The sequence below is a fragment of the Ctenopharyngodon idella genome, chromosome 13 (assembly GCF_019924925.1).
Source record: "Ctenopharyngodon idella isolate HZGC_01 chromosome 13, HZGC01, whole genome shotgun sequence".
NCBI lineage: Eukaryota > Metazoa > Chordata > Actinopteri > Cypriniformes > Xenocyprididae > Ctenopharyngodon > Ctenopharyngodon idella.
The window spans coordinates 585,501-596,471 of NC_067232.1; the positions used below are offsets into that span (position 1 = coordinate 585,501).

At 39.5% G+C, this 10,971-nt stretch overlaps 1 long non-coding RNA gene across 1 annotated transcript; it reads right to left on the reverse strand.

Moving 5' to 3' along the window:
* Positions 1 to 9,859: 9,859 nt before the first annotated feature.
* On the reverse strand, positions 9,860 to 10,674 carry LOC127524437 (uncharacterized). The gene is made up of 3 exons (XR_007933051.1): positions 10,387 to 10,674; positions 10,073 to 10,287; positions 9,860 to 9,977 (listed from the first exon to the last, which is right to left on the reverse strand). It is a non-coding gene; the product is annotated as an uncharacterized LOC127524437 (long non-coding RNA).
* Between the last annotated feature and the right edge of the window lie 297 nt (positions 10,675 to 10,971).

Sequence of the window (10,971 nt, forward strand, 5' to 3'; positions counted from 1 at the left end):
GATAGTGTTGAGCAGCACATGGATTTTGGCACTGATATGCACTGCAGTTTTGGCTTGTCTTTCCAGTGGTTATTAGTTTAGTTTCTTTGGTATTATGCAGTTGGTTCTGCCAGCCTCAGCCCTCTGTGTAGCTCAGTATGGATTTCTATTGTGTTTCTAATTTGTTGACCATAAATGAAAGTGTTAATGAAGGGTTTTTGGCATGATTTTGTTAACTTTTGTCACTCAAATTATAACTCGTTGTTAAAAGTAATATCAGATGTTTTATTTTAATTAATTGTGACATGGTTATCTTCATCTACATGCTACGGTATGTCTTGTAATTGTATGTACATGTGCCATGATAACATAAGACCGTGACTTATAATTTAGATAGTTAGTTGCGGAGTCTACAGGTTATACAGAGCAGTATGAATGCCGTTTTGCTCAGTCTCCATCTAATTTTTCTTACTGGCGGATCGGGACGCATCTCTTCGCTAAGTTCAAACGAGGCTTTCAGACAGGGCGGTCATGGGTCCATGGATTCATTGAACCTCCAGCCTCCTCTAGTCTCTCACAGGAATAGTAATTATTGCAAAGCAGGTTAAGCCTGATCAAAGTTTGAATCAGACTTTGGTCCAGCATTGAATGAAGTCTCCTCTGAGAGGCGGCATCTTGGTTTTTTGGGCCCTGCTCATCATTGGTAGATAATGACACAGTGTTGAGGTAATTTACAGGTTATATGGAGGGTGCCCTGGATCAATAAATCATTTAGTTGCATTTGGGACAGAGGTGGAGTAGTGATTTGATGAGCAGGAAAGGGCAAAGACCAAGGGTGGCCTGACAGTAATATGTTTGGGCCATTCGTTGGACAAGACTTGCAACACAATACCACATTAAAAGAGTTTAGAGTTTCTTTTCTGTTATGACATTTTTAATCTTAGATTTAATACATTGAATACATTAGCATATTACATAAATTTGAATCAACATGTTAATTAGAAAATAAAGAAAGTCATGTTTTTTTATTTGTTGTGTATGATTCATTGATGCAAAGAAAAAAATGTTTGTCTTTATAATGTTATTAAAATATAATAACTTGTTCCTCTCCAAGCACTCTTATTTTTTTTTAATCTTTGTTTTATCAGAATATAAGATGGGAGGAAAGAAATTCAGTTTTTGCGTTCCTTAGAGAAACTTTGCGCTTAGGGGAACGCAAAACATTTGAGACAGCAAAAGCATTAAAATATAATTTTTCTTCCCATCTCATACCTACTTTTCCCATCACCACCTCTTTCACTTTCTTTGCACGATTCAATCAATTTCTGATGCATAAATTAAGAAAAATGCCTACTTGCCCCCTCAGATTTTTTTTTTTTTAAATCATGTTTATTTTAAATGCAGCTTTCAAAAAAATTTCATCTTGATAAAGGGTTAGTTCACCCAAAAATGAAAATTCTGTCATTAATTACTCACCCTCATGTCTTTCCAAACTCTTAAGACTTAAGTTCATCTTCGGAACACAAATGAAGATCTTTTTGATGAAATCTGAGAGCTTTCTGTCCCTCCATAGACAGCTACGCAACTGACACTTTGACGCTTCAAAAAGCTCATAAAGAGATTGTAAAACTAATCCATATGAATTGAGTGGTTTAGTCCAAATTATCTGAAGAGACTTGATCACTTTATATGATGAACAGATTGAATTTAGGCTTTTACTCGCATATAAACATTGATCAACTCAAACATCAGTTGAGGTAAAGGGAAGCTCAAGCATGTTTGCTTGATGTGCGAGAACCAATGAGGTTCATTCTCAAGTGTTACACAGCACGTTTGAGTTTCTGGAAGAAGTTTGTTCTCACGCGTCAATCAGGTTCGGTTGAGCTTCTGTTTATGTTTGCTGATGTGAATAAAAGCCTAAATTATATCTGTTCATCATATAAAGTGATTGAGTCTCTTCAGATAATTTGGACTAAACCATTCAATTCATATGTATTAGTTTTACAATCTCTTCATGAACTTTTTGAAGCGTCAAAATATCAGTTGCGTAGCTGTCTAGGGACAGAAAGCTCTCAAATTTCATCAAAAAGATATTCATTTGCGTTCCAAAGGTTAACGAAAGTCTTACGGGTTTGAAACAACATTAGGGTGAGTAATTAATGACAGAATTTTCATTTTTTGGTTTACTAACCCTTTAACTTGCATCATTGCATCATTTAAAAAAACTAACAAAAAAAAAACCAACAAAAAAAAAACCAAAAAAAAAAAAAAACCCAGCACATTTGCATGTTTAAATTTGCTCAGTCCAACTGAGTCGCACCTTCCGCCAAAATAATTTGCTGCTAAACAAAAACTACCATTAGACAACCCCGCTAAAGGCTAATATGAAGAACTACCAAGTAGGCCTATTTATTTTTTATTCTGGTCACGTCTTTTCTTGCCTTGGGCACCAGGTGAACCAGCAGAGCCAGTGCTGCCCCCACAAAAAATAGGTGCATGATGCCTCAGGATAAAATTAAGTCCAGCCCTGCATTATCTTGCATTGAATATTTCATCTCCATTTGAAATGCACACTAAAGAAGCAAAATAGTAGAACAGCATGAACGTTTAGCCCACTTGAAAGGACATTCAGCCAAAAATGACATTTCTATTATCATTTACTCACCCTCATATCTCAACCTCATGTGTAACACGGAGATATTTTGTAGAAAGAAGAAAGAAAGTCTCGTGAAATGTTTAAACTGATCCAACCCCTTGAGCTATTAGGTCTAAATCATAGGTCTAATGCTTAAAATAAGCAATTTTGTTGTGAATGGAGCGTGCTTTTACTTGAAGTATCCAGAGTGATTTGGACAACATGTGCCCCTTTTAAAATGTTAGCGCTAACCAGGTCACTAGCTGCGCTTTAAAGCAGGTTTACTTTGCCTGTCAATGACGCCTCCCCGACATTGATTTGCACTCACGGCCTGCGCAGAAGACACACACTCGTATCGATTAGCTGTCTGTATTCCATTCCTCAGAAATCAATGCTGTTTGTGGCTTTGCCGGTCTACAATGATATAGTTTTTTTGTAAAGTGATTGGGATTAAAGTCAGCATTCTAATATTGTTTGAAGTTAGGCTTAACGCGTCGTGGGAGGGTCTTTTTAATGAGGTGGGCGGAGTCTGCGTTACGCTTGATAACGTGCCATCGCGTCCGTCACTGATAAATAGTTTTGTTTTTGCGCGGCTGTTGTTTATACCAGCAGAAGCTCAATGACTCATGATGACACATTGTGAGTAAGCGCACTTGTGCCCAAAAACAACAAACAACGCGGCTGTTCTCATTTAGACCCAATTGAAGCGCTCGTTCCACCGCTTGGTGATGGAATGACCTGTTAGACGAAATCTGTTCAACATTTACTCCAACTGTGCATTCATATCTTTTTCATCCACTATAAATGGATTTGTTTGCCGTGGAGCTGTATATATTCTCCTCTAAGTTCAAGGTATCTGGAGGCGTACAGTTTGCGTGGAGAAATATATGTATTTTAATATAGTGTTTGCTAGTTGGATATTCCTGGCAGTTCCAAGAAGCTCCTTTAGGGGGCAGTACAGCTTCACATTGATTCCCCTTTTGATAGCATTGTGGACCTCAGCCCAGATGTGATCAACTGGAAAAAAAAGAGAAGTGCACCTACTCTGAGCTACAAGGACGACACAAACCTGGCAGAGGCCCCCTGCACTCCCTCCTGCCCTGCCTTATGCCCACCTGCGTGCCCATCTGCAGAAGAGTCCCACCAGTTGTTCTGTTTTTGTGCCAGGGTGAATCAGGCCCATCGGCTGCACTCCCAGGTGTGTATCTGGCTGTGTCCCCCCCACCCCAACACCCTGAGAGCATACTACTAGTCTTCCTGGGAGGAACCAGTGATCAGATGTCTAAAAGTCCACTTGCTGTATTGTAGTTTATGAGAAGGAATAGAACCAGATTGTGTGCTGGCTGATCCAACTGCTGTTTTGGCTTCAAACCTTTGAGTTTGTATTCTGTCAGAGAAGCAGAGGTGGGGTTTTATACTCATTAATGTTTGCAGTATTTATATCATATATCTGTATGTACAATATGAGAGTTTTGAGAGATTGCAGTGACAGCTGCTGTGTCACATCTCCTTGTTTTCCCCCAAAACAAATTGGCTTTCATATCATGTGATTACAGTAAATGTCTAAACTGACCTTTAAGTCAACATGAAATCAAAATTGGCCCTATTTACTTTAATGCTTTCCTGATATTGTGCACAGTTTAGTAGTGCATATTATTCTTAAGGAAAAAAAAAAAAAAAGAATGTTTTATCTTAAAGAGTTAGTTCACCCAAAAATTAAATTTCTGTCATTATTTACTCACCCTCATGTGAGTAATCATATCTCCCAGCCCTAACTTAAATGTATCCCAAATGTTTCCAAGAATGTTTAAATCCAGAGAAATAAGCAATTTTAACCAGGACCGTGTCCGTGCATCGCCTATTAATGACATCATGCCAGCGTTACCCTCGATTTCCGGTTTTATTTTGTAGAAACCATGGAAACACCAAAGACGCTTTAATATATTATGTGTTTTATTAGTCAGGTGAGCAATTGCTTGGATGGATACATTCATCGACAGAAAACTCATGTTATATAGCTCATCACAGAAAGTCTAATGTTTAAATCTCTTGATTTACTGTAAGTACCATGTTTTACCATGCCTAATATCGATCTAGCTTACCTCAGTGTGCAACAAGTGTCTCATAGTAGCTGCCGAGTGAACGCACAAAGTAGCATTAAAACAACTTTCATTATAAAATAGTAAAATAATAAATAAAAGCTCCTCTGCTCTCAAACCGTGTGTCTCGCTTGTCTCTCATTAGCAATCGCTCCAGCTGCCTCGTTTCTGCTCCCACAGCACTCGGTCCTGCTCTGCTTCATACTACAGTAACGTTAATAATCTCATCCATGAACATGATTTCTGCCCGAGTCCCGTCCCGATTCTTTTCCACCGGCTGTAGACGTGAAGACAACACATCCCATAATTCCGCAAAATCAAGGCATCATCAAGCTTTGTTTTGTATAAGTGACCTCTAGTGGCAAAAATTTACATATTGTGGCTTTAACTAGGTGTTTTGGTCCCATATGTTTGAGAGTCAGAAGTGCCATACATTGAGTTAGAAGTACTGAGAACAGTTACTAGGTAGGTGGTAAGCTAGTCTTGCAGCCAGACCAGCTGGCCCAAAAGTGCCCAAAAACCTTCGAAAACCATCAAAGCAGACCAGTCTAGCTTGGCCAGGCAGAGACAGCAGCTAACAAACCTTAGGCTGTTTTTTTTTTTTTCATCAGCATAATGGAAAACCAGGGTGGAAACCTCCAAATTGTAGCAATTTAATTCTTTTTTTTGTTTATTTCAAAATCAATGAACATTCGGTTGTGCATAGCGAATAAAAGAAATGAGCAGCCATGAATGATATCCTCAAGCTAATGAAAATTGAGTATCTCTATCTAAAAAGCTCATCTGGTGGAATAGAACATTAAATGATAACTCCTGTGTAGAGACACTTTAGAGCACCTGTGGCCCTGCCAAACCATTTTTATACATGCACTCTTTTCTGAAATACTAATGAGTGGTTAAAAGCATGCTTTTAATAGATTTCTTTTCTTGCTTCACAGTTAAAGATGAAGATCCCCTGTGGCAGAAATGCCACATTTAGCATCTTTACATATCCACAAGTTCCTTGAGCAATGACGTATGTCGGGCCTTATGTGAAAGGTAAACTGAAGTTCTGGTAAATGGTTGATGATTTAATGAGATGTGCATCGATCTAGCTTCATTTAGTTTTGAATTTTTAATCAATAGTCATGGCCGGAAGGAGATAATAAAGATGGGGCTAATTAATGAGACTGGTAATGGGCAGGATCTCCACAGTGGATCATTCATGTTTGAAAACCCAGCTGTTCTGATAGACGAGCACGCTAAGCTTTGATACTAAGGAATAGAAGGAGGGGATTACTGCTGGAAACAGGACCTTGGCCGCTCCGAGTGCTACTTGACCTTGAGTAATGTCATACTTTATGAACTGTGCCGAAGTGAAACTCTGGTTCACCAACTGCGATACCTCTCAAAATCAGTGTCTGAAAAAAATGAGGAGATTGAGAAAAATTAGCCGTAATTTCTGAAGCTGAAACTTTCAAAATGTCATAAATGGGTGCTTATTGAATGTGACATTGATTAGCCAAGGGAGCAATGGAAAAGATGACGGACTATTTCATTAATTATACAATTTTATGACATTCAGAATTACACTGATGTAAAAGTGCAATTTATTTGATTGAATGCATAACATTTTCTTTTTATTTTTGATGGTGGATTATAAATCATTCAAGTAAATGTACCTTTTTTATTCATTTTTAGGTAGATGCAGATGGTGGGGTGGGGAGCATTTAATTTCTCATAACAACCAGGTGCACAGTTCTACTGATGCAATTTAATTAAGTCTGGCCATGTACTGTAATTAAGGCATAGATCAGCCAGAACTTAAAATTTTGTCATCATTTACTTGCCCTCACATTGTACTAAACCAGGGGTTCCCAATTCCAGTCCTTGCACCTCCCCGCTCTGCACAGTTTGTATGTCTCTCTTATCTAACACGCCTGAATTAGATGAATGAACTCCATGAACTCGGCTGCATCCCGATTGACAGTGTCCCTGAGCACAGGATATCTGTTGAACTTCACTTCACTTAACAAAATGCGCTCATTCAGAACACCATGCAATGTCATCAAACACAGATGAAACTCAAGTCGCACATATTAGAGGAGTTTAAGGTTTGATGTCATAATAAACTTATGTAAATATATATATATATATATATATATAATAAATGATTATACTTTCCTTTAATATATAAAAAATTCATATAAATATTAATTAATTATAAATTTCCACTTAATCTAATGTCAAATTCAAAAGCCCTAAACTGAATGATAAATGTATGTTACGATGTTTAATATGAAAATACATGTAATTTGTGTATATAAAATATGTCTTTTTATTTTATTTAATGCGTAATCATGATAGTTGACTTGTAACTCTCGCATCTCATGCACTTTACACCCGTGATCAGCCGCATACAAACACACTTGCTTTGGATTGGAATCTTAAGATGGCGAAATACCCTTTTAAAGGATTAGTTTACTTCAAAATTAAAATTTATTAATAATTTACTCACCCCTGTGTCATCCAAGATGTTCATGTCTTTCTTCCTTCAGTCGAAAAGAAATTAAGGTTTTTGAGAAAATCATTCCAGGATTTTTCTCCATATAGTGGACTTCAATGGTTACCAGTGGTTTAAAAGTCTAAATTGCAGTTTCAATGCAGCTTCAATGCGCTCTACACGATCCTAGCCGATGAATAAGGGTCTTATCTAGCGAAACGATCAAGCATTTGTGGTTAAAAAGTATATACAAAAGTATATAAGTATATAAAGTATATATATTTTTATTTTTTTAGAAAATGACCGATTGTTTTGCTAGATAAGACCCGTATTCCTCGGCCGGGATCGTGTAGAGCCCTTTGAATCTGAATCTGAAGAGCCCTTATCAGGAAATTTTAATTCTGAAGTGAACTAATCCTTTAAGTCCACTTCGCAGCTCACTTACGGTTGAATGGAACCCACCCCTTAGCTGAGCGTGTCAGATAAGAGAGACATACAAAATGTGCAGAGGCGTGAGGACCGGGATTGGGAACCATATGACTTGTGCGTAATTTCCCAAGTCTTGAAGCCCGCTGTATTTGGGGAAAAGACAGAATCTTCTCAATTGGTTATGAAAAGCATAAGAAACAATGGTGTTTGGCATCATTGGCATATTTATAAATAAATACGGAAATTAAATTTGTCGTATCAAACCCGTAAGACTTCCATTCTTCATATAAAGTGATTGTGTTTCTTAAGAGTTGGATGAAACTGCTTGACTCATATGGATTCGTTTTATAAACTTGTTTAAACAAAGTTTTGATGGAATGGACTGTTAATGTATTGAGTTAGTCATTTTTTATTTTTTATTTTTTTTTTAGGTGAACTGTCCCTTTAAGAACAAACGCTGTTTTGAATAAACTGCCAATTCCAGAATTGTTCATCCTGATGATTCACTATCCAATTTCTGTGTTTGATACGGTTAGACTTATAACGTCGCAGAGCTGCTAAAACCGCTCTCAGTTGAAGGTTTCCAGCCATCGCAAGAGTGACCTCCCATCTGCTGAGTCGTGTCTGAGGGGAACTTGTCTGTCCTTGCTGAGTAACAAATGACCCTGACACACCAGAGACTCTGAGCTTGCACCTGCTTAACTTTTCTCACCCGTCTGTCTCCCATCGCGCCAGACTGACAAAGCTCAGGGCCCAGTGGGCTCCAGACGATACCTTTCGGACCGAGCAGTGTGCTAGTAGGCTAGAGCGGCTTACTCATGGCTTTGGCAGCATCTGTCAGCTCTGGGGTTGGTACAGCCCTTGGGGGGATGATAGACTTGCTTATAAATAACCCTGAAATGAATTAAAAGAGATAAAGAGGCTCCTGTTGCCGAGGAGACGGAGAGCTCTCAGCTTTGGCCGGAGGGCACAACGGGGGTGTCGGGACAGGGCGATACAGTCGGGAGGGAGCGGGAGGTATAATTGAAACATTGCGCCGTGGCAGAGTGGCCTTTGGTGTGATTGATACCGTTTTAGAATACTCCTGTTCACTCTGGCTCCGGGGGATTTACCTGAGGCAGAGAAGGGAAAGGGGGATGCATAGGTGGCTCATCCGGGTTTGGCAGAAAATTGGTGCCATCCATCAAGAACCAGATTTAACGAACGCAGAAACCGGGCTGCCCGGCAAAGGATTCTTATTTAAGGCAGTGAACCAGGAAACGTGCGAGGGGCATGGACTGGTGCAGGTCTATCAATCAGCTAGTCAGCTCCTTTATTCAACAAGCGAGCGACAGCCCCTGAGGCCAGCGCATGGGGTTCCGGCTTGTTGGCCTTGCAACACTCTCCCTGAAGGGAAGTGGTGGGAAGTGAATGTGAAAGAGAGGTAGAGAGAGTTTTGGGGTGGGGGACAAGAAGAGGAGAGGCATTAGGGCTTGGCCGTGTCCCCTGATGAGCTAGCACGCTTCATCTTTCTTGCGCGTGGACCTGGAACTGCGGCTTGATGGGATTTTCAGCACTGTGGCCTCCATGCCTCGCCGGCGATCGGTTGGGGGCCTAAGGCCAGTCGCCCGAGCTCTGCGGTAAGGCGCTGATGCCCTCGCTGACTCTCTTTACACTGCGCCACCTTTGCCTGAACTTGCAGAAGAAAATCCAGAGTGCAGGATTTAATAGCTACGCAAGAGTGAGAAATGAAATGCAACTTCAGATTTTCTGTGCTTGTAGAATGCCAAAGCATGGCTGTAACCCTGGGTCTAAAACTCAAATTACCTAGCCAACCTCCACCAGGGTTCAGTTGAACAGATACAAGTGTTTTTACAACCATGAAGTTTAAGTATATAAAGTTTTTGGTGCAGTTGTTCAGTAGGACAGATATTTGAAGTTCCTTGCAGATTCAGGAAAAAAAGTCTTTATAATCTTTCATCAGTACCTCTTCTGAATCTGGCTGCATTCCGGTATGCAACACCCTTTTTTCACAATCCAGTCAATTCCTGCACTAAAAAAAAAAAAAAAAATACTGGGTTAAAAACAACCCGATTTGGGTTATTTGGCAACCCAGCGCTGGGTAAATATTTAACAGAACACATGCTGGGTTTCATACATTAACCCATTTTGGGCCAATCAATTTGATAATGGTTTTTAATTTTAAATAATAAAAATGCACTCTAAAATCTCTCTATACATATAGGACAGGAACAGTTCATATACAATATTTTTATTCAATGGCAAGTCAGTCTTTTACAATCATAAAATACTCCAAAACATTTAGTAAATGTAAATGTTTTAGGAAGTGACAGGAGCAGAAGCAGCAGCCAATCTGTGGAAAGAAAACTGGTAAGTAGGCTGTTCCAGTTCATTAAATGGCAATCTTATATATTAATTTTTTACAAAATTACATAAAAACAGCGTTACCTTGTCAAACGCATAGCGCGACCGCAGCTGCAACGCTAGCTTACTATTACAGTCAGTGGAGCTCACGGCAATTTAGTTATACATGACAGCGATGTCACGTCGTGTTTCAGCCCTGGTCGAGCATTCGTTTGACGGCCGTGAAACTTTCATGGTGGCGCAGGCGAAAATAGATCCGGTGTATGCTGCGTTTGTAGAAGGCTAGCGTTCCAAGCTGACTGCGGCGTACATGTAAACAAAAAAGGTAAAATGTGAGACTACAGACGTTTTCCTCTTTGTACAGTAATAATTTGATAGGAACACAATGTAATACAAACCTTAATTTCATTCAGGAATTTCCCCTCAGGAAGTTTTCTTTCAGAACAGAAAACAAAACGATCGTTAAGTTCCAGTTTTAACTGGTTTGGCACAGACAACCCAACATTGGGTTACATTTACCCAACGGGTAGGTATGTGAGGGGGTACATTAAAAATGACTCAGCAGCTGAGATACAGAAAAACTACCCCAGCACCTTGGTAAAAATATTAAATATAACCCAATAAAATTACCCAGCAGGCTGAACCCAGCATTTGGGTAAAAAACAAAAACAAAAAATCCCCCAGCATTTTCAGAGTGACCTGTTGACTTTAAGACAACAACTTTAGAAGTAATGCCACTGCAGCTGGAAAACCGCTGCGTGTTTAGCAGCAGACATTCGGATGAAGTACTGTTTTGATTAATGTCTAGTTTAGGATGGTGTCGATGAAACTCATACATTCTGCAGGATGAATTGCAGACCGATGCTAAGAGGACACCTGCACGCCTTGTGGCACGGGGCAGAAAATGGACCTGTTCTATTTTTTCCCTCTCTTTGTCCCTGGTAACCCTCTTCTTCCTTCATTCCCTGAGAAAGTTACATTTT